Below are 26697 nucleotides of genomic sequence, written 5' to 3' on the forward strand. Positions count from 1 at the left end.
CCACGCACCACTGTGCTACGACAGTTTAAGAAACCGACGCTGCGCTTTTTCCTTCGCGGGAAATCAGTGCTCCTGTTTTCGAGACAGAAAACGTTGGCAGCGGTGGGATTCGAACCCACGCCTCCGAAGAGACTGGTGCCTGAAACCAGCGCCTTAGACCGCTCGGCCACGCTACCTACGCGACGCGGCGGTCACAGGAGCTGCGTTCTACCCCACGAGAACACACCGCAATGGCACAAAAACGAGAAGTAAAAATTGGCAGCGGTGGGATTCGAACCCACGCCTCCGAAGAGACTGGTGCCTTAAACCAGCGCCTTAGACCGCTCGGCCACGCTACCTACACCAGTGTTCCTGGCATTTGTAGAATGCAGTGCACGACACAGCTTCCTGATCTGCTGCGACTGGTTGCTCGAACATCGCACCTCGAACGACTGCCCTTTTCGAATAGAGATTAACTACACAGGCAGCTGCCAGCGCCCTGGTGCGGCGGCATCGCGTGTTTATAAGGAATCGGTAGTGCCACCTGCAGCCTGAGGAACATGAGCACAAAATCAGGAGGGCAACGTGATTTCAATCACTGGGTCACTATCGTCATTGCAGCGACAGCAAGGCAGAACTTTAAAAAGTGCCGTGACCCGGATTCGAGCCTGGGTTGTTGCGGCCACAACGCAATGTCCTGACCACTAGACGATCACGGCCACGGAGCCACCGCGGAATTCAACTCTCGCGACTGCAAGTGGCTGTGCACAGCAAAGCTCGGCCGACTGTGTCTCGCAACAGCTGTGTCAGACGCGGTCTCCATTATATGTATACTGGCAAACGAACGTGCCCGCGCTGATGGACACTGAGCAGAGTGGTTAGCTGCATTCAACCCCCGTGGCAATGTCTTGCAGTCCTCCAAGTCTGTTGACCGCAGGTATGTGCCCGGATAAGAGGTGGACAGATGTCGCATCTCTCTCGCCGTCACTTGTGGCCGCGAATCATATTTTACGTAGTTTTCTGCAAGCGTCAGCGGAGCGTCAGTCGAGCTAAGTCGGGACAAGTCGCATAAGAGGAGCAATAAAATGTGCATTTCCGGTACCGGGAATCGAACCCAGGCCTCCTGGGCGAGAGCCAGGTATCCCAGCCACTAGACGACAGCGGATAACGACACAAGCACTCCTCCAACAAACACGGCGAGCGCCCACCCGCTACTTGACGACAACTGCAAAAATTAACGTTTCCACTTCGTAGAACGGCATGCTCGGGACGCGTCTCGTGGAGACGAACGCCAGCAATCATGAGACGAAACTGCGCCGGTGAATCCTGTTGTTACACCACGCACCACTGTGCTACGACAGTTTAAGAAACCGACGCTGCGCTTTTTCCTTCGCGGGAAATCAGTGCTCCTGTTTTCGAGACAGAAAACGTTGGCAGCGGTGGGATTCGAACCCACGCCTCCGAAGAGACTGGTGCCTGAAACCAGCGCCTTAGACCGCTCGGCCACGCTACCTACGCGACGCGGCGGTCACAGGAGCTGCGTTCTACCCCACGAGAACACACCGCAATGGCACAAAAACGAGAAGTAAAAATTGGCAGCGGTGGGATTCGAACCCACGCCTCCGAAGAGACTGGTGCCTTAAACCAGCGCCTTAGACCGCTCGGCCACGCTACCTACACCAGTGTTCCTGGCATTTGTAGAATGCAGTGCACGACACAGCTTCCTGATCTGCTGCGACTGGTTGCTCGAACATCGCACCTCGAACGACTGCCCTTTTCGAATAGAGATTAACTACACAGGCAGCTGCCAGCGCCCTGGTGCGGCGGCATCGCGTGTTTATAAGGAATCGGTAGTGCCACCTGCAGCCTGAGGAACATGAGCACAAAATCAGGAGGGCAACGTGATTTCAATCACTGGGTCACTATCGTCATTGCAGCGACAGCAAGGCAGAACTTTAAAAAGTGCCGTGACCCGGATTCGAGCCTGGGTTGTTGCGGCCACAACGCAATGTCCTGACCACTAGACGATCACGGCCACGGAGCCACCGCGGAATTCAACTCTCGCGACTGCAAGTGGCTGTGCACAGCAAAGCTCGGCCGACTGTGTCTCGCAACAGCTGTGTCAGACGCGGTCTCCATTATATGTATACTGGCAAACGAACGTGCCCGCGCTGATGGACACTGAGCAGAGTGGTTAGCTGCATTCAACCCCCGTGGCAATGTCTTGCAGTCCTCCAAGTCTGTTGACCGCAGGTATGTGCCCGGATAAGAGGTGGACAGATGTCGCATCTCTCTCGCCGTCACTTGTGGCCGCGAATCATATTTTACGTAGTTTTCTGCAAGCGTCAGCGGAGCGTCAGTCGAGCTAAGTCGGGACAAGTCGCATAAGAGGAGCAATAAAATGTGCATTTCCGGTACCGGGAATCGAACCCAGGCCTCCTGGGCGAGAGCCAGGTATCCCAGCCACTAGACGACAGCGGATAACGACACAAGCACTCCTCCAACAAACACGGCGAGCGCCCACCCGCTACTTGACGACAACTGCAAAAATTAACGTTTCCACTTCGTAGAACGGCATGCTCGGGACGCGTCTCGTGGAGACGAACGCCAGCAATCATGAGACGAAACTGCGCCGGTGAATCCTGTTGTTACACCACGCACCACTGTGCTACGACAGTTTAAGAAACCGACGCTGCGCTTTTTCCTTCGCGGGAAATCAGTGCTCCTGTTTTCGAGACAGAAAACGTTGGCAGCGGTGGGATTCGAACCCACGCCTCCGAAGAGACTGGTGCCTGAAACCAGCGCCTTAGACCGCTCGGCCACGCTACCTACGCGACGCGGCGGTCACAGGAGCTGCGTTCTACCCCACGAGAACACACCGCAATGGCACAAAAACGAGAAGTAAAAATTGGCAGCGGTGGGATTCGAACCCACGCCTCCGAAGAGACTGGTGCCTTAAACCAGCGCCTTAGACCGCTCGGCCACGCTACCTACACCAGTGTTCCTGGCATTTGTAGAATGCAGTGCACGACACAGCTTCCTGATCTGCTGCGACTGGTTGCTCGAACATCGCACCTCGAACGACTGCCCTTTTCGAATAGAGATTAACTACACAGGCAGCTGCCAGCGCCCTGGTGCGGCGGCATCGCGTGTTTATAAGGAATCGGTAGTGCCACCTGCAGCCTGAGGAACATGAGCACAAAATCAGGAGGGCAACGTGATTTCAATCACTGGGTCACTATCGTCATTGCAGCGACAGCAAGGCAGAACTTTAAAAAGTGCCGTGACCCGGATTCGAGCCTGGGTTGTTGCGGCCACAACGCAATGTCCTGACCACTAGACGATCACGGCCACGGAGCCACCGCGGAATTCAACTCTCGCGACTGCAAGTGGCTGTGCACAGCAAAGCTCGGCCGACTGTGTCTCGCAACAGCTGTGTCAGACGCGGTCTCCATTATATGTATACTGGCAAACGAACGTGCCCGCGCTGATGGACACTGAGCAGAGTGGTTAGCTGCATTCAACCCCCGTGGCAATGTCTTGCAGTCCTCCAAGTCTGTTGACCGCAGGTATGTGCCCGGATAAGAGGTGGACAGATGTCGCATCTCTCTCGCCGTCACTTGTGGCCGCGAATCATATTTTACGTAGTTTTCTGCAAGCGTCAGCGGAGCGTCAGTCGAGCTAAGTCGGGACAAGTCGCATAAGAGGAGCAATAAAATGTGCATTTCCGGTACCGGGAATCGAACCCAGGCCTCCTGGGCGAGAGCCAGGTATCCCAGCCACTAGACGACAGCGGATAACGACACAAGCACTCCTCCAACAAACACGGCGAGCGCCCACCCGCTACTTGACGACAACTGCAAAAATTAACGTTTCCACTTCGTAGAACGGCATGCTCGGGACGCGTCTCGTGGAGACGAACGCCAGCAATCATGAGACGAAACTGCGCCGGTGAATCCTGTTGTTACACCACGCACCACTGTGCTACGACAGTTTAAGAAACCGACGCTGCGCTTTTTCCTTCGCGGGAAATCAGTGCTCCTGTTTTCGAGACAGAAAACGTTGGCAGCGGTGGGATTCGAACCCACGCCTCCGAAGAGACTGGTGCCTGAAACCAGCGCCTTAGACCGCTCGGCCACGCTACCTACGCGACGCGGCGGTCACAGGAGCTGCGTTCTACCCCACGAGAACACACCGCAATGGCACAAAAACGAGAAGTAAAAATTGGCAGCGGTGGGATTCGAACCCACGCCTCCGAAGAGACTGGTGCCTTAAACCAGCGCCTTAGACCGCTTTTTTTTTTTTTTTTTTTTTTCTATGGTCGTCGTGTGTCTGCTTCCCTAGTCTATATTCTGCTGACGGTCACGAAACAGTAGCTATATTGCGAGCAGGACGGCAAACGGCTGCTCGGACAGCTCAAACTTGCCACGATTCGTGTGGAAAAAATTCCGTTCCGGTACCGGGAATCGAACCGGGGCCTCCTGGGTGAAAGCCAGGTATCCTAGCCACTTTTTTTTTTTTTTTTTTTTTTTTTTTTTTTTTTTTTTTTTTTTTTTTTTTTTTTTAACAGTAAAACAGCATGCAACTTTTGCAGAACTGGAAAAACTCGACCGTGACAGGATTCGAACCTGCAATCTTCGGATCCGAAGTCCGACGCCTTATCCATTTTTTTTTTTTTTTTTTTTTTTGAGTCAGACGCCTTAACCACTTTTTTTTTTTTTTTTTTTTTTTTTTATTTTTTTTTAATCTTCGGATCCGAAGTCCGACGCCTTATCCATTTTTTTTTGTTTTTTTTTCGTAGTTTTTGTGTTTACTTTACATATTCTCGTGAGGATATGTCTGAGAATCCGAATTCAGGATGCGGTGCCTGTCGCTGCTGAAGTACTCTGATTGTTTAATCTGAAGGGCCGGTCGTTGACGAGGAACGGTACCAATGAAGAGTGAGGAGGTGTTATCCAACACCTTTCTTTTCAAAAATAATGGCGATCATGTTTCCAAAATTTTTTTTGTCTGCGGAGAACCGTGTCATTTGCCACTGCGCTGTTCGCATGTAAGTTTCAAAACTTACGAGATCGTCGTCGCCATTGTGGCAAATAACATATGTCACATAGTGTCCCAGTAGCCACATCACAGTGTTGTTCTTGGTCGCAGGATAATATGTGGTGTCTGGCCAGAGGAGGAAATCGGTGGAGTGACTGGCCGCACTGCTGCGAGTTAAGAGACCCAAACGTTGTTGCACCCATTTCCAGTTAAGTAGATGGCCACCGCATGTAAATCTGTGGCGTAAGGTGTCGACCAGGCCACAACGCGCACATCGATCACTGTCTTGTAAGCCTATGCGGTGCAACCGTTCATTTGTGGGGATAACACTATTAACAACCTGATACCACGTGGATGCCACAACGGAAGTATGGATGGATAAACTGATGTTGTGCCAGACTATATTCCATTGGACACTTGGGTGTTTGATTTCCATGGGGTGGTGTATCATAGTTCGATGCCATCTGTCGAGCAGAACCTTTGTCGATAAATCCGACCTGTGAACAACGGCGCCCCCGATGTAACTTACTTCGAGATAGTAGTACCGGACATGTTTTAGTTGAAAATTGATGTGTCCTACAGCAGAGGGTGGACGGAGATCTATAGGACGTAAAATGTGGAAGAGCCAATGTGTTACACTGAGCGGTTCCTTCCTCAACAACATGGTAATACGTTTGATGTACAAGGCCGTACACTTTCTGTCGATGTCTGGTAAATTGAGTCCTCCAGCCTTCCGTGGCATGGTCAAGGTGGTATATTTCGATTTAAAAATGTTCCCTTGCCAGAGAAAATAGTTGGAGAGTTTCATAAGTCGCTTCGCCTGTAACCTTGGAATCGGAAAAATTTGGGCCATGTAGTAGGCTTTACTGAAAATGTAAGTGTCGAGGAGACGAATTCGTTGAAGCAGGTTGATAGACCGCCAGTTGTTTTCGCGAATAGCGCCGTGCATGGAATCGGCGATCCGCCGCCAATTTTTGGCACACATTTTCAGTGGGCATCGATCGACAATCATACCTAAGGTTGTGTGGGTTTCCGCAGTTTGTGCCCACGGGACGGTTACGTTTGCCAATCCACGGATGTTGACGAATCTGCATTTATCGGTGTTGATTCGTGCTCCAGAGACACGGCAGTAGTTATCAATTTCGGACTTAAGGATCGGTATTTCTTCTTCGGCCCGTATTAAAACCCCGACATCATCGGCGTAAGCGCGAACCACAAAAGAAGGACCGGTCGTGGTCAGGCCGGTCAGTTTATCGGCGACGGAGCGTAGGAATGGTTCGAGCGCCAGCACGAACAAGAGCATGGAGAGGGGGCTCCCCTGCGGGACCCCTCTTTGAATCTCGATAGGCTGCGTGAGCTGTCCATTGACGCTAACCTTTGTTGTAATACCAGTTATCAGGTGTCGTATGATGGCAATAACGCTTTCATTGAATCCACAATGCTGCAGGAAACGCATGAGATAATCATGACTCACTCGATCGAATGCTTTAGAAAAGTCAACAAATAAGAGTGCACAGTTCACGTTAGTCACCGATGCTATCGAAATAATGTCTCTATATTCCGAGATGGGTGTCATAATGGACCGACCAGGGAAACAAGATTGATGATTTTGGACCACCTTTTTCACCACCGCCGTTAGTCTGCTATTTAGTGCTCTGGCAAAAGTTTTATAATCGAAATTGAGTAGAGTTATCGGACGATAATGATCAAGATCTTTCCGGTGTTTGCGTTTGGGAACCAAGACAATTCTGCCTTCCTTGAGGTCTGCCGGCAAGGGAGTCCCGCGCATCACCTCGTTGAGGACTGTTGTAAAGGCTTGTCCAATGAGAGGCCAGAAGCGCACATAGAATTCTTTCGGCAGCCCATCAGGGCCGGGGGATTTTCGTGACGGGGAACTAGTGATCAGGTCCAGGACGTCATCCGCATCAAAATCTTGCAATATCGCGCAGTTATCGGCGTGCGTGACTTCTGAAGGTGGAGTACAGAAAGCCACAGGGTCAACAGTCCCACGGGTAGCACATTGCGAGTACAGTTGAGTAAAATATTCGGCAACGGCGCGAAGGATATCCCTCTGATGAGTGAGGAGGACCCCATCAGCGGTCTCAAGTTCCTCAATAAACGTTCTCTGGCGGTTCGCACGGTGCTTGATAAGGTGGTACAGGGACGTGACTTCGTCTTCCTGAAGCGACTTAGTTTGAGCTTTGGTCTGCAGCCCCGCAAGTTGTGTACGCTTTATGGCTAGTAGTTTGGCCTTGATTTTCTTGATCCCTTCCAAGTTCGTATTCGTTACGGTTACTTGCGTATACAACTCCCGCAATACCGTCTGGTAAAAATCGATGGTTCGTTTGGTATCCTGGGCCCGTTGCCAGCCATAATTTTTCAGAGTTTGTCTCATCCTCCGTTTGACCACCTCAGTCCACCAGGCGATAGTGGTAGCGTACTTACAACGTCGCTTGAGACAGTCCGTCCACGTCGCATGAATAACATCTTGTATGTAATTATCCGTCAGGAGAGAAACATTGAGGCTCCATTGATTCCGGAATCGGTGAGTCCGTTGTCTGTCTAAACTGATCGTTACGGAAAGGGCACAATGGTCTGAAAAGCTAGCTGGAATGACATCCGTGTCGAGAACACGATGGCAGATATTCTCCGTGACGTACAACCGATCAAGGCGGCTGCATGCCGTCGAAGTAAAGTACGTAAATTTAACCTTAGTGGGGTTCTTGAGTTCCCATGCATCCTGCATTCGCAGATGACGTACCAGATCATGCAATTCCCGACAGTAATTGAAGTTCGGAGACTGATCTTTTCGATTGAGGACACAATTGAAGTCGCCACTAAGGATGAATTGTGATGGGTTCCGTCGCAACAAATAGATGATGTCTTCTTTGAAAAATTTGGCTCTATCGGATTTGCGAGTTGAACCAGACGGTGCGTAGATGTTCACTATGGTGACGTCAAAAATTTGACAGGCAATACCCCTACCACACTCGAGTATTTCAATGCTTCGAACAGGGATGCCCTCGCGTAATAAAATGGCTGTGCCTGTGCTCGTGTCTTTCGTTACATTTGCTATCGTATGAAAACCAGGGACGGGGAGACTTAACATAGACACTTCCTGTAGCAGTACAACATCGGCTTCAGAGTCGTAGATAAACTGTCGCAACAACGCTGTTTTCAAAGCTGACGTGATCCTGTTAATATTAAGAGACAGAAATTTATATGCCTGGGTCGTGCCCATCGAAGGAGGAAGAAAGCTTCATTGCATTAGCGGCCCAGTCCATCGCACTGTCAGACGGCGAATTTACAGTGCCAGGTTCGCGTCCAGATTCCGCGGCTCCTTTGGTCGGAGTCTTTCTTCGGGCCGCGGAGACATTTGGTTTGGGTTTAGTTTTCCGTCGTCCACCAGTCGGGAGTTCCATGGCAGAAGGTGGGGTGGGCGGATCATGACTGAAATCGGTAATCGGAGTGCCGGCTTCCTCCACTGTAGCTAACTCGTGCGAAATCGCGGCGGCGGAAAGCAAGGTGTGTTTGTTTGTATCCACACGGTCTGTTGGTAAACAGTCTTCCGGCCTCTGAGGTTGGTTGTGTTCAGCGACGGGCGGGTTGGTGTTTACAACGGTCTCCGGACCAACGTCCTCGTCGGGTGGCTGTAGAGCCGACATCGGACGGTCGTCCACTTGTTGTGCATCCAAGTCGTGTAGTGGCGGGCCGGCCGGCGGCGTCACAACAGTCAGCTGTAAACACTGGTCGACACCGTTGTTGACCGACGCCGCCGGGGAAGCAGCGGCGTCGGAGCCCTCACCTATGCTGTCCACGGCAAGGGTTTCCTGCGAGGGAGGGTTCGCGTCCGTGACAGATATCTGGTCGTTGGCCGACAACTCTTCATCAGTTCCACTATCGTCACAGGTACGGCGTCGTTTGTTACCGACCGATAACGTGGTGCTGACAGCAAGTGGAAGCTTCTCGCTCTTTTGTGCTAAAGGCGGGAAGGACTCGTTGCTAAGATCGGGTTCAACGGCCTCTGACGTACTGGGTTGCAAAGTTGTCTCCCCCAACTTCTGATGTTGGGTCATAATATCAGCTAGTGTCAACCTCTGGCGTTTTTGTAGGGAGTTTTTAAGCACGAAAACACGCCGAGGACAATCACTGCGTAAATGACCACTCTCGTTACAAATATAACAAGTTTCGACTTGCCCACTATAAACGACATGTGCTTTATAGCCACAGACCACGATATTCGAGGGAATATTAACTTTAATGCTCATATCAACAGAACGAACCCCACTGTAGCATTGCAATTTGTGTTGGCTAGACCATTTTTCCATTCTGATTTGCCGAATATCACCGTATTTTGCAAGAACATCCTTCAACAGGTAATTGTCAACTTCTGGTGGCAAATTGAAGACCCGAACCTGCTTATATTCTACATCAGCATTGGTGATTATCACGGTACTCACCGACTGGTCTCGATGATGGAATTCCGCCTTTCCTCCAGTTTTCTGCAAGATTTTCTCCAGTTGTAACGGAGTGAGAAACTTGACAAAGAAACAGTAATCCGCCATATCATAGTACGCTGTGTGAACCTGGTCGGACGTTATCCCAATTATATCCACAATCCAATCATGAATTTCCAGGGAGCTTGGTTGCACACGACGCGATGCCTTGTCAAACTCAAAACACAATGTATTCTTTCGGGGAACCGATTTAGCCATAACTGTAACGACAAGCGGCCGAAACCGCTAGTAAGATAAACAAGACGACGAGAAGAGACAAAATCTCAAAATACCACGAGAAAACGCACAATCACAGTCACAAGAAACGATCAAAACACGGCTTGCGGCGCTACGACGGCACGGAAGTTTAGGCACGTCCGATCGCTGTCGCGGCTCAAGCGCAACTGTCGGCCACGCTACCTACACCAGTGTTCCTGGCATTTGTAGAATGCAGTGCACGACACAGCTTCCTGATCTGCTGCGACTGGTTGCTCGAACATCGCACCTCGAACGACTGCCCTTTTCGAATAGAGATTAACTACACAGGCAGCTGCCAGCGCCCTGGTGCGGCGGCATCGCGTGTTTATAAGGAATCGGTAGTGCCACCTGCAGCCTGAGGAACATGAGCACAAAATCAGGAGGGCAACGTGATTTCAATCACTGGGTCACTATCGTCATTGCAGCGACAGCAAGGCAGAACTTTAAAAAGTGCCGTGACCCGGATTCGAGCCTGGGTTGTTGCGGCCACAACGCAATGTCCTGACCACTAGACGATCACGGCCACGGAGCCACCGCGGAATTCAACTCTCGCGACTGCAAGTGGCTGTGCACAGCAAAGCTCGGCCGACTGTGTCTCGCAACAGCTGTGTCAGACGCGGTCTCCATTATATGTATACTGGCAAACGAACGTGCCCGCGCTGATGGACACTGAGCAGAGTGGTTAGCTGCATTCAACCCCCGTGGCAATGTCTTGCAGTCCTCCAAGTCTGTTGACCGCAGGTATGTGCCCGGATAAGAGGTGGACAGATGTCGCATCTCTCTCGCCGTCACTTGTGGCCGCGAATCATATTTTACGTAGTTTTCTGCAAGCGTCAGCGGAGCGTCAGTCGAGCTAAGTCGGGACAAGTCGCATAAGAGGAGCAATAAAATGTGCATTTCCGGTACCGGGAATCGAACCCAGGCCTCCTGGGCGAGAGCCAGGTATCCCAGCCACTAGACGACAGCGGATAACGACACAAGCACTCCTCCAACAAACACGGCGAGCGCCCACCCGCTACTTGACGACAACTGCAAAAATTAACGTTTCCACTTCGTAGAACGGCATGCTCGGGACGCGTCTCGTGGAGACGAACGCCAGCAATCATGAGACGAAACTGCGCCGGTGAATCCTGTTGTTACACCACGCACCACTGTGCTACGACAGTTTAAGAAACCGACGCTGCGCTTTTTCCTTCGCGGGAAATCAGTGCTCCTGTTTTCGAGACAGAAAACGTTGGCAGCGGTGGGATTCGAACCCACGCCTCCGAAGAGACTGGTGCCTGAAACCAGCGCCTTAGACCGCTCGGCCACGCTACCTACGCGACGCGGCGGTCACAGGAGCTGCGTTCTACCCCACGAGAACACACCGCAATGGCACAAAAACGAGAAGTAAAAATTGGCAGCGGTGGGATTCGAACCCACGCCTCCGAAGAGACTGGTGCCTTAAACCAGCGCCTTAGACCGCTCGGCCACGCTACCTACACCAGTGTTCCTGGCATTTGTAGAATGCAGTGCACGACACAGCTTCCTGATCTGCTGCGACTGGTTGCTCGAACATCGCACCTCGAACGACTGCCCTTTTCGAATAGAGATTAACTACACAGGCAGCTGCCAGCGCCCTGGTGCGGCGGCATCGCGTGTTTATAAGGAATCGGTAGTGCCACCTGCAGCCTGAGGAACATGAGCACAAAATCAGGAGGGCAACGTGATTTCAATCACTGGGTCACTATCGTCATTGCAGCGACAGCAAGGCAGAACTTTAAAAAGTGCCGTGACCCGGATTCGAGCCTGGGTTGTTGCGGCCACAACGCAATGTCCTGACCACTAGACGATCACGGCCACGGAGCCACCGCGGAATTCAACTCTCGCGACTGCAAGTGGCTGTGCACAGCAAAGCTCGGCCGACTGTGTCTCGCAACAGCTGTGTCAGACGCGGTCTCCATTATATGTATACTGGCAAACGAACGTGCCCGCGCTGATGGACACTGAGCAGAGTGGTTAGCTGCATTCAACCCCCGTGGCAATGTCTTGCAGTCCTCCAAGTCTGTTGACCGCAGGTATGTGCCCGGATAAGAGGTGGACAGATGTCGCATCTCTCTCGCCGTCACTTGTGGCCGCGAATCATATTTTACGTAGTTTTCTGCAAGCGTCAGCGGAGCGTCAGTCGAGCTAAGTCGGGACAAGTCGCATAAGAGGAGCAATAAAATGTGCATTTCCGGTACCGGGAATCGAACCCAGGCCTCCTGGGCGAGAGCCAGGTATCCCAGCCACTAGACGACAGCGGATAACGACACAAGCACTCCTCCAACAAACACGGCGAGCGCCCACCCGCTACTTGACGACAACTGCAAAAATTAACGTTTCCACTTCGTAGAACGGCATGCTCGGGACGCGTCTCGTGGAGACGAACGCCAGCAATCATGAGACGAAACTGCGCCGGTGAATCCTGTTGTTACACCACGCACCACTGTGCTACGACAGTTTAAGAAACCGACGCTGCGCTTTTTCCTTCGTGGGAAATCAGTGCTCGTGTTTTCGAGACAGAAAACGTTGGCAGCGGTGGGATTCGAACCCACGCCTCCGAAGAGACTGGTGCCTGAAACCAGCGCCTTAGACCGCTCGGCCACGCTACCTACGCGACGCGGCGGTCACAGGAGCTGCGTTCTACCCCACGAGAACACACCGCAATGGCACAAAAACGAGAAGTAAAAATTGGCAGCGGTGGGATTCGAACCCACGCCTCCGAAGAGACTGGTGCCTTAAACCAGCGCCTTAGACCGCTCGGCCACGCTACCTACACCAGTGTTCCTGGCATTTGTAGAATGCAGTGCACGACACAGCTTCCTGATCTGCTGCGACTGGTTGCTCGAACATCGCACCTCGAACGACTGCCCTTTTCGAATAGAGATTAACTACACAGGCAGCTGCCAGCGCCCTGGTGCGGCGGCATCGCGTGTTTATAAGGAATCGGTAGTGCCACCTGCAGCCTGAGGAACATGAGCACAAAATCAGGAGGGCAACGTGATTTCAATCACTGGGTCACTATCGTCATTGCAGCGACAGCAAGGCAGAACTTTAAAAAGTGCCGTGACCCGGATTCGAGCCTGGGTTGTTGCGGCCACAACGCAATGTCCTGACCACTAGACGATCACGGCCACGGAGCCACCGCGGAATTCAACTCTCGCGACTGCAAGTGGCTGTGCACAGCAAAGCTCGGCCGACTGTGTCTCGCAACAGCTGTGTCAGACGCGGTCTCCATTATATGTATACTGGCAAACGAACGTGCCCGCGCTGATGGACACTGAGCAGAGTGGTTAGCTGCATTCAACCCCCGTGGCAATGTCTTGCAGTCCTCCAAGTCTGTTGACCGCAGGTATGTGCCCGGATAAGAGGTGGACAGATGTCGCATCTCTCTCGCCGTCACTTGTGGCCGCGAATCATATTTTACGTAGTTTTCTGCAAGCGTCAGCGGAGCGTCAGTCGAGCTAAGTCGGGACAAGTCGCATAAGAGGAGCAATAAAATGTGCATTTCCGGTACCGGGAATCGAACCCAGGCCTCCTGGGCGAGAGCCAGGTATCCCAGCCACTAGACGACAGCGGATAACGACACAAGCACTCCTCCAACAAACACGGCGAGCGCCCACCCGCTACTTGACGACAACTGCAAAAATTAACGTTTCCACTTCGTAGAACGGCATGCTCGGGACGCGTCTCGTGGAGACGAACGCCAGCAATCATGAGACGAAACTGCGCCGGTGAATCCTGTTGTTACACCACGCACCACTGTGCTACGACAGTTTAAGAAACCGACGCTGCGCTTTTTCCTTCGCGGGAAATCAGTGCTCCTGTTTTCGAGACAGAAAACGTTGGCAGCGGTGGGATTCGAACCCACGCCTCCGAAGAGACTGGTGCCTGAAACCAGCGCCTTAGACCGCTCGGCCACGCTACCTACGCGACGCGGCGGTCACAGGAGCTGCGTTCTACCCCACGAGAACACACCGCAATGGCACAAAAACGAGAAGTAAAAATTGGCAGCGGTGGGATTCGAACCCACGCCTCCGAAGAGACTGGTGCCTTAAACCAGCGCCTTAGACCGCTCGGCCACGCTACCTACACCAGTGTTCCTGGCATTTGTAGAATGCAGTGCACGACACAGCTTCCTGATCTGCTGCGACTGGTTGCTCGAACATCGCACCTCGAACGACTGCCCTTTTCGAATAGAGATTAACTACACAGGCAGCTGCCAGCGCCCTGGTGCGGCGGCATCGCGTGTTTATAAGGAATCGGTAGTGCCACCTGCAGCCTGAGGAACATGAGCACAAAATCAGGAGGGCAACGTGATTTCAATCACTGGGTCACTATCGTCATTGCAGCGACAGCAAGGCAGAACTTTAAAAAGTGCCGTGACCCGGATTCGAGCCTGGGTTGTTGCGGCCACAACGCAATGTCCTGACCACTAGACGATCACGGCCACGGAGCCACCGCGGAATTCAACTCTCGCGACTGCAAGTGGCTGTGCACAGCAAAGCTCGGCCGACTGTGTCTCGCAACAGCTGTGTCAGACGCGGTCTCCATTATATGTATACTGGCAAACGAACGTGCCCGCGCTGATGGACACTGAGCAGAGTGGTTAGCTGCATTCAACCCCCGTGGCAATGTCTTGCAGTCCTCCAAGTCTGTTGACCGCAGGTATGTGCCCGGATAAGAGGTGGACAGATGTCGCATCTCTCTCGCCGTCACTTGTGGCCGCGAATCATATTTTACGTAGTTTTCTGCAAGCGTCAGCGGAGCGTCAGTCGAGCTAAGTCGGGACAAGTCGCATAAGAGGAGCAATAAAATGTGCATTTCCGGTACCGGGAATCGAACCCAGGCCTCCTGGGCGAGAGCCAGGTATCCCAGCCACTAGACGACAGCGGATAACGACACAAGCACTCCTCCAACAAACACGGCGAGCGCCCACCCGCTACTTGACGACAACTGCAAAAATTAACGTTTCCACTTCGTAGAACGGCATGCTCGGGACGCGTCTCGTGGAGACGAACGCCAGCAATCATGAGACGAAACTGCGCCGGTGAATCCTGTTGTTACACCACGCACCACTGTGCTACGACAGTTTAAGAAACCGACGCTGCGCTTTTTCCTTCGTGGGAAATCAGTGCTCCTGTTTTCGAGACAGAAAACGTTGGCAGCGGTGGGATTCGAACCCACGCCTCCGAAGAGACTGGTGCCTGAAACCAGCGCCTTAGACCGCTCGGCCACGCTACCTACGCGACGCGGCGGTCACAGGAGCTGCGTTCTACCCCACGAGAACACACCGCAATGGCACAAAAACGAGAAGTAAAAATTGGCAGCGGTGGGATTCGAACCCACGCCTCCGAAGAGACTGGTGCCTTAAACCAGCGCCTTAGACCGCTCGGCCACGCTACCTACACCAGTGTTCCTGGCATTTGTAGAATGCAGTGCACGACACAGCTTCCTGATCTGCTGCGACTGGTTGCTCGAACATCGCACCTCGAACGACTGCCCTTTTCGAATAGAGATTAACTACACAGGCAGCTGCCAGCGCCCTGGTGCGGCGGCATCGCGTGTTTATAAGGAATCGGTAGTGCCACCTGCAGCCTGAGGAACATGAGCACAAAATCAGGAGGGCAACGTGATTTCAATCACTGGGTCACTATCGTCATTGCAGCGACAGCAAGGCAGAACTTTAAAAAGTGCCGTGACCCGGATTCGAGCCTGGGTTGTTGCGGCCACAACGCAATGTCCTGACCACTAGACGATCACGGCCACGGAGCCACCGCGGAATTCAACTCTCGCGACTGCAAGTGGCTGTGCACAGCAAAGCTCGGCCGACTGTGTCTCGCAACAGCTGTGTCAGACGCGGTCTCCATTATATGTATACTGGCAAACGAACGTGCCCGCGCTGATGGACACTGAGCAGAGTGGTTAGCTGCATTCAACCCCCGTGGCAATGTCTTGCAGTCCTCCAAGTCTGTTGACCGCAGGTATGTGCCCGGATAAGAGGTGGACAGATGTCGCATCTCTCTCGCCGTCACTTGTGGCCGCGAATCATATTTTACGTAGTTTTCTGCAAGCGTCAGCGGAGCGTCAGTCGAGCTAAGTCGGGACAAGTCGCATAAGAGGAGCAATAAAATGTGCATTTCCGGTACCGGGAATCGAACCCAGGCCTCCTGGGCGAGAGCCAGGTATCCCAGCCACTAGACGACAGCGGATAACGACACAAGCACTCCTCCAACAAACACGGCGAGCGCCCACCCGCTACTTGACGACAACTGCAAAAATTAACGTTTCCACTTCGTAGAACGGCATGCTCGGGACGCGTCTCGTGGAGACGAACGCCAGCAATCATGAGACGAAACTGCGCCGGTGAATCCTGTTGTTACACCACGCACCACTGTGCTACGACAGTTTAAGAAACCGACGCTGCGCTTTTTCCTTCGCGGGAAATCAGTGCTCCTGTTTTCGAGACAGAAAACGTTGGCAGCGGTGGGATTCGAACCCACGCCTCCGAAGAGACTGGTGCCTGAAACCAGCGCCTTAGACCGCTCGGCCACGCTACCTACGCGACGCGGCGGTCACAGGAGCTGCGTTCTACCCCACGAGAACACACCGCAATGGCACAAAAACGAGAAGTAAAAATTGGCAGCGGTGGGATTCGAACCCACGCCTCCGAAGAGACTGGTGCCTTAAACCAGCGCCTTAGACCGCTCGGCCACGCTACCTACACCAGTGTTCCTGGCATTTGTAGAATGCAGTGCACGACACAGCTTCCTGATCTGCTGCGACTGGTTGCTCGAACATCGCACCTCGAACGACTGCCCTTTTCGAATAGAGATTAACTACACAGGCAGCTGCCAGCGCCCTGGTGCGGCGGCATCGCGTGTTTATAAGGAATCGGTAGTGCCACCTGCAGCCTGAGGAACATGAGCACAAAATCAGGAGGGCAACGTGATTTCAATCACTGGGTCACTATCGTCATTGCAGCGACAGCAAGGCAGAACTTTAAAAAGTGCCGTGACCCGGATTCGAGCCTGGGTTGTTGCGGCCACAACGCAATGTCCTGACCACTAGACGATCACGGCCACGGAGCCACCGCGGAATTCAACTCTCGCGACTGCAAGTGGCTGTGCACAGCAAAGCTCGGCCGACTGTGTCTCGCAACAGCTGTGTCAGACGCGGTCTCCATTATATGTATACTGGCAAACGAACGTGCCCGCGCTGATGGACACTGAGCAGAGTGGTTAGCTGCATTCAACCCCCGTGGCAATGTCTTGCAGTCCTCCAAGTCTGTTGACCGCAGGTATGTGCCCGGATAAGAGGTGGACAGATGTCGCATCTCTCTCGCCGTCACTTGTGGCCGCGAATCATATTTTACGTAGTTTTCTGCAAGCGTCAGCGGAGCGTCAGTCGAGCTAAGTCGGGACAAGTCGCATAAGAGGAGCAATAAAATGTGCATTTCCGGTACCGGGAATCGAACCCAGGCCTCCTGGGCGAGAGCCAGGTATCCCAGCCACTAGACGACAGCGGATAACGACACAAGCACTCCTCCAACAAACACGGCGAGCGCCCACCCGCTACTTGACGACAACTGCAAAAATTAACGTTTCCACTTCGTAGAACGGCATGCTCGGGACGCGTCTCGTGGAGACGAACGCCAGCAATCATGAGACGAAACTGCGCCGGTGAATCCTGTTGTTACACCACGCACCACTGTGCTACGACAGTTTAAGAAACCGACGCTGCGCTTTTTCCTTCGCGGGAAATCAGTGCTCCTGTTTTCGAGACAGAAAACGTTGGCAGCGGTGGGATTCGAACCCACGCCTCCGAAGAGACTGGTGCCTGAAACCAGCGCCTTAGACCGCTCGGCCACGCTACCTACGCGACGCGGCGGTCACAGGAGCTGCGTTCTACCCCACGAGAACACACCGCAATGGCACAAAAACGAGAAGTAAAAATTGGCAGCGGTGGGATTCGAACCCACGCCTCCGAAGAGACTGGTGCCTTAAACCAGCGCCTTAGACCGCTCGGCCACGCTACCTACACCAGTGTTCCTGGCATTTGTAGAATGCAGTGCACGACACAGCTTCCTGATCTGCTGCGACTGGTTGCTCGAACATCGCACCTCGAACGACTGCCCTTTTCGAATAGAGATTAACTACACAGGCAGCTGCCAGCGCCCTGGTGCGGCGGCATCGCGTGTTTATAAGGAATCGGTAGTGCCACCTGCAGCCTGAGGAACATGAGCACAAAATCAGGAGGGCAACGTGATTTCAATCACTGGGTCACTATCGTCATTGCAGCGACAGCAAGGCAGAACTTTAAAAAGTGCCGTGACCCGGATTCGAGCCTGGGTTGTTGCGGCCACAACGCAATGTCCTGACCACTAGACGATCACGGCCACGGAGCCACCGCGGAATTCAACTCTCGCGACTGCAAGTGGCTGTGCACAGCAAAGCTCGGCCGACTGTGTCTCGCAACAGCTGTGTCAGACGCGGTCTCCATTATATGTATACTGGCAAACGAACGTGCCCGCGCTGATGGACACTGAGCAGAGTGGTTAGCTGCATTCAACCCCCGTGGCAATGTCTTGCAGTCCTCCAAGTCTGTTGACCGCAGGTATGTGCCCGGATAAGAGGTGGACAGATGTCGCATCTCTCTCGCCGTCACTTGTGGCCGCGAATCATATTTTACGTAGTTTTCTGCAAGCGTCAGCGGAGCGTCAGTCGAGCTAAGTCGGGACAAGTCGCATAAGAGGAGCAATAAAATGTGCATTTCCGGTACCGGGAATCGAACCCAGGCCTCCTGGGCGAGAGCCAGGTATCCCAGCCACTAGACGACAGCGGATAACGACACAAGCACTCCTCCAACAAACACGGCGAGCGCCCACCCGCTACTTGACGACAACTGCAAAAATTAACGTTTCCACTTCGTAGAACGGCATGCTCGGGACGCGTCTCGTGGAGACGAACGCCAGCAATCATGAGACGAAACTGCGCCGGTGAATCCTGTTGTTACACCACGCACCACTGTGCTACGACAGTTTAAGAAACCGACGCTGCGCTTTTTCCTTCGCGGGAAATCAGTGCTCCTGTTTTCGAGACAGAAAACGTTGGCAGCGGTGGGATTCGAACCCACGCCTCCGAAGAGACTGGTGCCTGAAACCAGCGCCTTAGACCGCTCGGCCACGCTACCTACGCGACGCGGCGGTCACAGGAGCTGCGTTCTACCCCACGAGAACACACCGCAATGGCACAAAAACGAGAAGTAAAAATTGGCAGCGGTGGGATTCGAACCCACGCCTCCGAAGAGACTGGTGCCTTAAACCAGCGCCTTAGACCGCTCGGCCACGCTACCTACACCAGTGTTCCTGGCATTTGTAGAATGCAGTGCACGACACAGCTTCCTGATCTGCTGCGACTGGTTGCTCGAACATCGCACCTCGAACGACTGCCCTTTTCGAATAGAGATTAACTACACAGGCAGCTGCCAGCGCCCTGGTGCGGCGGCATCGCGTGTTTATAAGGAATCGGTAGTGCCACCTGCAGCCTGAGGAACATGAGCACAAAATCAGGAGGGCAACGTGATTTCAATCACTGGGTCACTATCGTCATTGCAGCGACAGCAAGGCAGAACTTTAAAAAGTGCCGTGACCCGGATTCGAGCCTGGGTTGTTGCGGCCACAACGCAATGTCCTGACCACTAGACGATCACGGCCACGGAGCCACCGCGGAATTCAACTCTCGCGACTGCAAGTGGCTGTGCACAGCAAAGCTCGGCCGACTGTGTCTCGCAACAGCTGTGTCAGACGCGGTCTCCATTATATGTATACTGGCAAACGAACGTGCCCGCGCTGATGGACACTGAGCAGAGTGGTTAGCTGCATTCAACCCCCGTGGCAATGTCTTGCAGTCCTCCAAGTCTGTTGACCGCAGGTATGTGCCCGGATAAGAGGTGGACAGATGTCGCATCTCTCTCGCCGTCACTTGTGGCCGCGAATCATATTTTACGTAGTTTTCTGCAAGCGTCAGCGGAGCGTCAGTCGAGCTAAGTCGGGACAAGTCGCATAAGAGGAGCAATAAAATGTGCATTTCCGGTACCGGGAATCGAACCCAGGCCTCCTGGGCGAGAGCCAGGTATCCCAGCCACTAGACGACAGCGGATAACGACACAAGCACTCCTCCAACAAACACGGCGAGCGCCCACCCGCTACTTGACGACAACTGCAAAAATTAACGTTTCCACTTCGTAGAACGGCATGCTCGGGACGCGTCTCGTGGAGACGAACGCCAGCAATCATGAGACGAAACTGCGCCGGTGAATCCTGTTGTTACACCACGCACCACTGTGCTACGACAGTTTAAGAAACCGACGCTGCGCTTTTTCCTTCGCGGGAAATCAGTGCTCCTGTTTTCGAGACAGAAAACGTTGGCAGCGGTGGGATTCGAACCCACGCCTCCGAAGAGACTGGTGCCTGAAACCAGCGCCTTAGACCGCTCGGCCACGCTACCTACGCGACGCGGCGGTCACAGGAGCTGCGTTCTACCCCACGAGAACACACCGCAATGGCACAAAAACGAGAAGTAAAAATTGGCAGCGGTGGGATTCGAACCCACGCCTCCGAAGAGACTGGTGCCTTAAACCAGCGCCTTAGACCGCTCGGCCACGCTACCTACACCAGTGTTCCTGGCATTTGTAGAATGCAGTGCACGACACAGCTTCCTGATCTGCTGCGACTGGTTGCTCGAACATCGCACCTCGAACGACTGCCCTTTTCGAATAGAGATTAACTACACAGGCAGCTGCCAGCGCCCTGGTGCGGCGGCATCGCGTGTTTATAAGGAATCGGTAGTGCCACCTGCAGCCTGAGGAACATGAGCACAAAATCAGGAGGGCAACGTGATTTCAATCACTGGGTCACTATCGTCATTGCAGCGACAGCAAGGCAGAACTTTAAAAAGTGCCGTGACCCGGATTCGAGCCTGGGTTGTTGCGGCCACAACGCAATGTCCTGACCACTAGACGATCACGGCCACGGAGCCACCGCGGAATTCAACTCTCGCGACTGCAAGTGGCTGTGCACAGCAAAGCTCGGCCGACTGTGTCTCGCAACAGCTGTGTCAGACGCGGTCTCCATTATATGTATACTGGCAAACGAACGTGCCCGCGCTGATGGACACTGAGCAGAGTGGTTAGCTGCATTCAACCCCCGTGGCAATGTCTTGCAGTCCTCCAAGTCTGTTGACCGCAGGTATGTGCCCGGATAAGAGGTGGACAGATGTCGCATCTCTCTCGCCGTCACTTGTGGCCGCGAATCATATTTTACGTAGTTTTCTGCAAGCGTCAGCGGAGCGTCAGTCGAGCTAAGTCGGGACAAGTCGCATAAGAGGAGCAATAAAATGTGCATTTCCGGTACCGGGAATCGAACCCAGGCCTCCTGGGCGAGAGCCAGGTATCCCAGCCACTAGACGACAGCGGATAACGACACAAGCACTCCTCCAACAAACACGGCGAGCGCCCACCCGCTACTTGACGACAACTGCAAAAATTAACGTTTCCACTTCGTAGAACGGCATGCTCGGGACGCGTCTCGTGGAGACGAACGCCAGCAATCATGAGACGAAACTGCGCCGGTGAATCCTGTTGTTACACCACGCACCACTGTGCTACGACAGTTTAAGAAACCGACGCTGCGCTTTTTCCTTCGCGGGAAATCAGTGCTCCTGTTTTCGAGACAGAAAACGTTGGCAGCGGTGGGATTCGAACCCACGCCTCCGAAGAGACTGGTGCCTGAAACCAGCGCCTTAGACCGCTCGGCCACGCTACCTACGCGACGCGGCGGTCACAGGAGCTGCGTTCTACCCCACGAGAACACACCGCAATGGCACAAAAACGAGAAGTAAAAATTGGCAGCGGTGGGATTCGAACCCACGCCTCCGAAGAGACTGGTGCCTTAAACCAGCGCCTTAGACCGCTCGGCCACGCTACCTACACCAGTGTTCCTGGCATTTGTAGAATGCAGTGCACGACACAGCTTCCTGATCTGCTGCGACTGGTTGCTCGAACATCGCACCTCGAACGACTGCCCTTTTCGAATAGAGATTAACTACACAGGCAGCTGCCAGCGCCCTGGTGCGGCGGCATCGCGTGTTTATAAGGAATCGGTAGTGCCACCTGCAGCCTGAGGAACATGAGCACAAAATCAGGAGGGCAACGTGATTTCAATCACTGGGTCACTATCGTCATTGCAGCGACAGCAAGGCAGAACTTTAAAAAGTGCCGTGACCCGGATTCGAGCCTGGGTTGTTGCGGCCACAACGCAATGTCCTGACCACTAGACGATCACGGCCACGGAGCCACCGCGGAATTCAACTCTCGCGACTGCAAGTGGCTGTGCACAGCAAAGCTCGGCCGACTGTGTCTCGCAACAGCTGTGTCAGACGCGGTCTCCATTATATGTATACTGGCAAACGAACGTGCCCGCGCTGATGGACACTGAGCAGAGTGGTTAGCTGCATTCAACCCCCGTGGCAATGTCTTGCAGTCCTCCAAGTCTGTTGACCGCAGGTATGTGCCCGGATAAGAGGTGGACAGATGTCGCATCTCTCTCGCCGTCACTTGTGGCCGCGAATCATATTTTACGTAGTTTTCTGCAAGCGTCAGCGGAGCGTCAGTCGAGCTAAGTCGGGACAAGTCGCATAAGAGGAGCAATAAAATGTGCATTTCCGGTACCGGGAATCGAACCCAGGCCTCCTGGGCGAGAGCCAGGTATCCCAGCCACTAGACGACAGCGGATAACGACACAAGCACTCCTCCAACAAACACGGCGAGCGCCCACCCGCTACTTGACGACAACTGCAAAAATTAACGTTTCCACTTCGTAGAACGGCATGCTCGGGACGCGTCTCGTGGAGACGAACGCCAGCAATCATGAGACGAAACTGCGCCGGTGAATCCTGTTGTTACACCACGCACCACTGTGCTACGACAGTTTAAGAAACCGACGCTGCGCTTTTTCCTTCGTGGGAAATCAGTGCTCCTGTTTTCGAGACAGAAAACGTTGGCAGCGGTGGGATTCGAACCCACGCCTCCGAAGAGACTGGTGCCTGAAACCAGCGCCTTAGACCGCTCGGCCACGCTACCTACGCGACGCGGCGGTCACAGGAGCTGCGTTCTACCCCACGAGAACACACCGCAATGGCACAAAAACGAGAAGTAAAAATTGGCAGCGGTGGGATTCGAACCCACGCCTCCGAAGAGACTGGTGCCTTAAACCAGCGCCTTAGACCGCTCGGCCACGCTACCTACACCAGTGTTCCTGGCATTTGTAGAATGCAGTGCACGACACAGCTTCCTGATCTGCTGCGACTGGTTGCTCGAACATCGCACCTCGAACGACTGCCCTTTTCGAATAGAGATTAACTACACAGGCAGCTGCCAGCGCCCTGGTGCGGCGGCATCGCGTGTTTATAAGGAATCGGTAGTGCCACCTGCAGCCTGAGGAACATGAGCACAAAATCAGGAGGGCAACGTGATTTCAATCACTGGGTCACTATCGTCATTGCAGCGACAGCAAGGCAGAACTTTAAAAAGTGCCGTGACCCGGATTCGAGCCTGGGTTGTTGCGGCCACAACGCAATGTCCTGACCACTAGACGATCACGGCCACGGAGCCACCGCGGAATTCAACTCTCGCGACTGCAAGTGGCTGTGCACAGCAAAGCTCGGCCGACTGTGTCTCGCAACAGCTGTGTCAGACGCGGTCTCCATTATATGTATACTGGCAAACGAACGTGCCCGCGCTGATGGACACTGAGCAGAGTGGTTAGCTGCATTCAACCCCCGTGGCAATGTCTTGCAGTCCTCCAAGTCTGTTGACCGCAGGTATGTGCCCGGATAAGAGGTGGACAGATGTCGCATCTCTCTCGCCGTCACTTGTGGCCGCGAATCATATTTTACGTAGTTTTCTGCAAGCGTCAGCGGAGCGTCAGTCGAGCTAAGTCGGGACAAGTCGCATAAGAGGAGCAATAAAATGTGCATTTCCGGTACCGGGAATCGAACCCAGGCCTCCTGGGCGAGAGCCAGGTATCCCAGCCACTAGACGACAGCGGATAACGACACAAGCACTCCTCCAACAAACACGGCGAGCGCCCACCCGCTACTTGACGACAACTGCAAAAATTAACGTTTCCACTTCGTAGAACGGCATGCTCGGGACGCGTCTCGTGGAGACGAACGCCAGCAATCATGAGACGAAACTGCGCCGGTGAATCCTGTTGTTACACCACGCACCACTGTGCTACGACAGTTTAAGAAACCGACGCTGCGCTTTTTCCTTCGCGGGAAATCAGTGCTCCTGTTTTCGAGACAGAAAACGTTGGCAGCGGTGGGATTCGAACCCACGCCTCCGAAGAGACTGGTGCCTGAAACCAGCGCCTTAGACCGCTCGGCCACGCTACCTACGCGACGCGGCGGTCACAGGAGCTGCGTTCTACCCCACGAGAACACACCGCAATGGCACAAAAACGAGAAGTAAAAATTGGCAGCGGTGGGATTCGAACCCACGCCTCCGAAGAGACTGGTGCCTTAAACCAGCGCCTTAGACCGCTCGGCCACGCTACCTACACCAGTGTTCCTGGCATTTGTAGAATGCAGTGCACGACACAGCTTCCTGATCTGCTGCGACTGGTTGCTCGAACATCGCACCTCGAACGACTGCCCTTTTCGAATAGAGATTAACTACACAGGCAGCTGCCAGCGCCCTGGTGCGGCGGCATCGCGTGTTTATAAGGAATCGGTAGTGCCACCTGCAGCCTGAGGAACATGAGCACAAAATCAGGAGGGCAACGTGATTTCAATCACTGGGTCACTATCGTCATTGCAGCGACAGCAAGGCAGAACTTTAAAAAGTGCCGTGACCCGGATTCGAGCCTGGGTTGTTGCGGCCACAACGCAATGTCCTGACCACTAGACGATCACGGCCACGGAGCCACCGCGGAATTCAACTCTCGCGACTGCAAGTGGCTGTGCACAGCAAAGCTCGGCCGACTGTGTCTCGCAACAGCTGTGTCAGACGCGGTCTCCATTATATGTATACTGGCAAACGAACGTGCCCGCGCTGATGGACACTGAGCAGAGTGGTTAGCTGCATTCAACCCCCGTGGCAATGTCTTGCAGTCCTCCAAGTCTGTTGACCGCAGGTATGTGCCCGGATAAGAGGTGGACAGATGTCGCATCTCTCTCGCCGTCACTTGTGGCCGCGAATCATATTTTACGTAGTTTTCTGCAAGCGTCAGCGGAGCGTCAGTCGAGCTAAGTCGGGACAAGTCGCATAAGAGGAGCAATAAAATGTGCATTTCCGGTACCGGGAATCGAACCCAGGCCTCCTGGGCGAGAGCCAGGTATCCCAGCCACTAGACGACAGCGGATAACGACACAAGCACTCCTCCAACAAACACGGCGAGCGCCCACCCGCTACTTGACGACAACTGCAAAAATTAACGTTTCCACTTCGTAGAACGGCATGCTCGGGACGCGTCTCGTGGAGACGAACGCCAGCAATCATGAGACGAAACTGCGCCGGTGAATCCTGTTGTTACACCACGCACCACTGTGCTACGACAGTTTAAGAAACCGACGCTGCGCTTTTTCCTTCGTGGGAAATCAGTGCTCCTGTTTTCGAGACAGAAAACGTTGGCAGCGGTGGGATTCGAACCCACGCCTCCGAAGAGACTGGTGCCTGAAACCAGCGCCTTAGACCGCTCGGCCACGCTACCTACGCGACGCGGCGGTCACAGGAGCTGCGTTCTACCCCACGAGAACACACCGCAATGGCACAAAAACGAGAAGTAAAAATTGGCAGCGGTGGGATTCGAACCCACGCCTCCGAAGAGACTGGTGCCTTAAACCAGCGCCTTAGACCGCTCGGCCACGCTACCTACACCAGTGTTCCTGGCATTTGTAGAATGCAGTGCACGACACAGCTTCCTGATCTGCTGCGACTGGTTGCTCGAACATCGCACCTCGAACGACTGCCCTTTTCGAATAGAGATTAACTACACAGGCAGCTGCCAGCGCCCTGGTGCGGCGGCATCGCGTGTTTATAAGGAATCGGTAGTGCCACCTGCAGCCTGAGGAACATGAGCACAAAATCAGGAGGGCAACGTGATTTCAATCACTGGGTCACTATCGTCATTGCAGCGACAGCAAGGCAGAACTTTAAAAAGTGCCGTGACCCGGATTCGAGCCTGGGTTGTTGCGGCCACAACGCAATGTCCTGACCACTAGACGATCACGGCCACGGAGCCACCGCGGAATTCAACTCTCGCGACTGCAAGTGGCTGTGCACAGCAAAGCTCGGCCGACTGTGTCTCGCAACAGCTGTGTCAGACGCGGTCTCCATTATATGTATACTGGCAAACGAACGTGCCCGCGCTGATGGACACTGAGCAGAGTGGTTAGCTGCATTCAACCCCCGTGGCAATGTCTTGCAGTCCTCCAAGTCTGTTGACCGCAGGTATGTGCCCGGATAAGAGGTGGACAGATGTCGCATCTCTCTCGCCGTCACTTGTGGCCGCGAATCATATTTTACGTAGTTTTCTGCAAGCGTCAGCGGAGCGTCAGTCGAGCTAAGTCGGGACAAGTCGCATAAGAGGAGCAATAAAATGTGCATTTCCGGTACCGGGAATCGAACCCAGGCCTCCTGGGCGAGAGCCAGGTATCCCAGCCACTAGACGACAGCGGATAACGACACAAGCACTCCTCCAACAAACACGGCGAGCGCCCACCCGCTACTTGACGACAACTGCAAAAATTAACGTTTCCACTTCGTAGAACGGCATGCTCGGGACGCGTCTCGTGGAGACGAACGCCAGCAATCATGAGACGAAACTGCGCCGGTGAATCCT

General features: G+C 53.7%; 31 non-coding genes across 31 annotated transcripts; all 31 read right to left on the reverse strand.

Moving 5' to 3' along the window:
- Positions 1–94: 94 nt before the first annotated feature.
- On the reverse strand, positions 95–176 carry Trnal-cag. The gene has a single exon. It is a non-coding gene; the product is annotated as a tRNA-Leu (tRNA).
- Positions 177–256: 80 nt separating this feature from the next.
- Trnal-aag lies at positions 257–338 on the reverse strand. Its single transcript has one exon. It is a non-coding gene; the product is annotated as a tRNA-Leu (tRNA).
- Positions 339–1410: 1072 nt separating this feature from the next.
- Trnal-cag lies at positions 1411–1492 on the reverse strand. The gene has a single exon. It is a non-coding gene; the product is annotated as a tRNA-Leu (tRNA).
- An 80-nt stretch (positions 1493–1572) lies between these two features.
- Positions 1573–1654, reverse strand: Trnal-aag. The gene has a single exon. It is a non-coding gene; the product is annotated as a tRNA-Leu (tRNA).
- A 1072-nt stretch (positions 1655–2726) lies between these two features.
- Trnal-cag lies at positions 2727–2808 on the reverse strand. Its single transcript has one exon. It is a non-coding gene; the product is annotated as a tRNA-Leu (tRNA).
- Positions 2809–2888: 80 nt separating this feature from the next.
- Positions 2889–2970, reverse strand: Trnal-aag. The gene has a single exon. It is a non-coding gene; the product is annotated as a tRNA-Leu (tRNA).
- Positions 2971–4042: 1072 nt separating this feature from the next.
- Trnal-cag lies at positions 4043–4124 on the reverse strand. The gene has a single exon. It is a non-coding gene; the product is annotated as a tRNA-Leu (tRNA).
- A 6884-nt stretch (positions 4125–11008) lies between these two features.
- Trnal-cag lies at positions 11009–11090 on the reverse strand. The gene has a single exon. It is a non-coding gene; the product is annotated as a tRNA-Leu (tRNA).
- Positions 11091–11170: 80 nt separating this feature from the next.
- Positions 11171–11252, reverse strand: Trnal-aag. The gene has a single exon. It is a non-coding gene; the product is annotated as a tRNA-Leu (tRNA).
- A 1072-nt stretch (positions 11253–12324) lies between these two features.
- On the reverse strand, positions 12325–12406 carry Trnal-cag. Its single transcript has one exon. It is a non-coding gene; the product is annotated as a tRNA-Leu (tRNA).
- An 80-nt stretch (positions 12407–12486) lies between these two features.
- On the reverse strand, positions 12487–12568 carry Trnal-aag. The gene has a single exon. It is a non-coding gene; the product is annotated as a tRNA-Leu (tRNA).
- Positions 12569–13640: 1072 nt separating this feature from the next.
- Trnal-cag lies at positions 13641–13722 on the reverse strand. The gene has a single exon. It is a non-coding gene; the product is annotated as a tRNA-Leu (tRNA).
- Positions 13723–13802: 80 nt separating this feature from the next.
- On the reverse strand, positions 13803–13884 carry Trnal-aag. The gene has a single exon. It is a non-coding gene; the product is annotated as a tRNA-Leu (tRNA).
- Positions 13885–14956: 1072 nt separating this feature from the next.
- Positions 14957–15038, reverse strand: Trnal-cag. Its single transcript has one exon. It is a non-coding gene; the product is annotated as a tRNA-Leu (tRNA).
- An 80-nt stretch (positions 15039–15118) lies between these two features.
- Trnal-aag lies at positions 15119–15200 on the reverse strand. Its single transcript has one exon. It is a non-coding gene; the product is annotated as a tRNA-Leu (tRNA).
- A 1072-nt stretch (positions 15201–16272) lies between these two features.
- Positions 16273–16354, reverse strand: Trnal-cag. Its single transcript has one exon. It is a non-coding gene; the product is annotated as a tRNA-Leu (tRNA).
- Positions 16355–16434: 80 nt separating this feature from the next.
- On the reverse strand, positions 16435–16516 carry Trnal-aag. The gene has a single exon. It is a non-coding gene; the product is annotated as a tRNA-Leu (tRNA).
- Positions 16517–17588: 1072 nt separating this feature from the next.
- On the reverse strand, positions 17589–17670 carry Trnal-cag. Its single transcript has one exon. It is a non-coding gene; the product is annotated as a tRNA-Leu (tRNA).
- An 80-nt stretch (positions 17671–17750) lies between these two features.
- On the reverse strand, positions 17751–17832 carry Trnal-aag. Its single transcript has one exon. It is a non-coding gene; the product is annotated as a tRNA-Leu (tRNA).
- A 1072-nt stretch (positions 17833–18904) lies between these two features.
- Trnal-cag lies at positions 18905–18986 on the reverse strand. The gene has a single exon. It is a non-coding gene; the product is annotated as a tRNA-Leu (tRNA).
- Positions 18987–19066: 80 nt separating this feature from the next.
- On the reverse strand, positions 19067–19148 carry Trnal-aag. The gene has a single exon. It is a non-coding gene; the product is annotated as a tRNA-Leu (tRNA).
- Positions 19149–20220: 1072 nt separating this feature from the next.
- Positions 20221–20302, reverse strand: Trnal-cag. The gene has a single exon. It is a non-coding gene; the product is annotated as a tRNA-Leu (tRNA).
- An 80-nt stretch (positions 20303–20382) lies between these two features.
- On the reverse strand, positions 20383–20464 carry Trnal-aag. Its single transcript has one exon. It is a non-coding gene; the product is annotated as a tRNA-Leu (tRNA).
- Positions 20465–21536: 1072 nt separating this feature from the next.
- Positions 21537–21618, reverse strand: Trnal-cag. The gene has a single exon. It is a non-coding gene; the product is annotated as a tRNA-Leu (tRNA).
- Positions 21619–21698: 80 nt separating this feature from the next.
- Trnal-aag lies at positions 21699–21780 on the reverse strand. Its single transcript has one exon. It is a non-coding gene; the product is annotated as a tRNA-Leu (tRNA).
- A 1072-nt stretch (positions 21781–22852) lies between these two features.
- Positions 22853–22934, reverse strand: Trnal-cag. Its single transcript has one exon. It is a non-coding gene; the product is annotated as a tRNA-Leu (tRNA).
- An 80-nt stretch (positions 22935–23014) lies between these two features.
- Positions 23015–23096, reverse strand: Trnal-aag. Its single transcript has one exon. It is a non-coding gene; the product is annotated as a tRNA-Leu (tRNA).
- Positions 23097–24168: 1072 nt separating this feature from the next.
- Trnal-cag lies at positions 24169–24250 on the reverse strand. Its single transcript has one exon. It is a non-coding gene; the product is annotated as a tRNA-Leu (tRNA).
- An 80-nt stretch (positions 24251–24330) lies between these two features.
- Trnal-aag lies at positions 24331–24412 on the reverse strand. The gene has a single exon. It is a non-coding gene; the product is annotated as a tRNA-Leu (tRNA).
- A 1072-nt stretch (positions 24413–25484) lies between these two features.
- On the reverse strand, positions 25485–25566 carry Trnal-cag. The gene has a single exon. It is a non-coding gene; the product is annotated as a tRNA-Leu (tRNA).
- Positions 25567–25646: 80 nt separating this feature from the next.
- Positions 25647–25728, reverse strand: Trnal-aag. The gene has a single exon. It is a non-coding gene; the product is annotated as a tRNA-Leu (tRNA).
- Between the last annotated feature and the right edge of the window lie 969 nt (positions 25729–26697).

This window comes from Schistocerca piceifrons, chromosome 2, assembly GCF_021461385.2.
Source record: "Schistocerca piceifrons isolate TAMUIC-IGC-003096 chromosome 2, iqSchPice1.1, whole genome shotgun sequence".
Lineage (NCBI taxonomy): Eukaryota > Metazoa > Arthropoda > Insecta > Orthoptera > Acrididae > Schistocerca > Schistocerca piceifrons.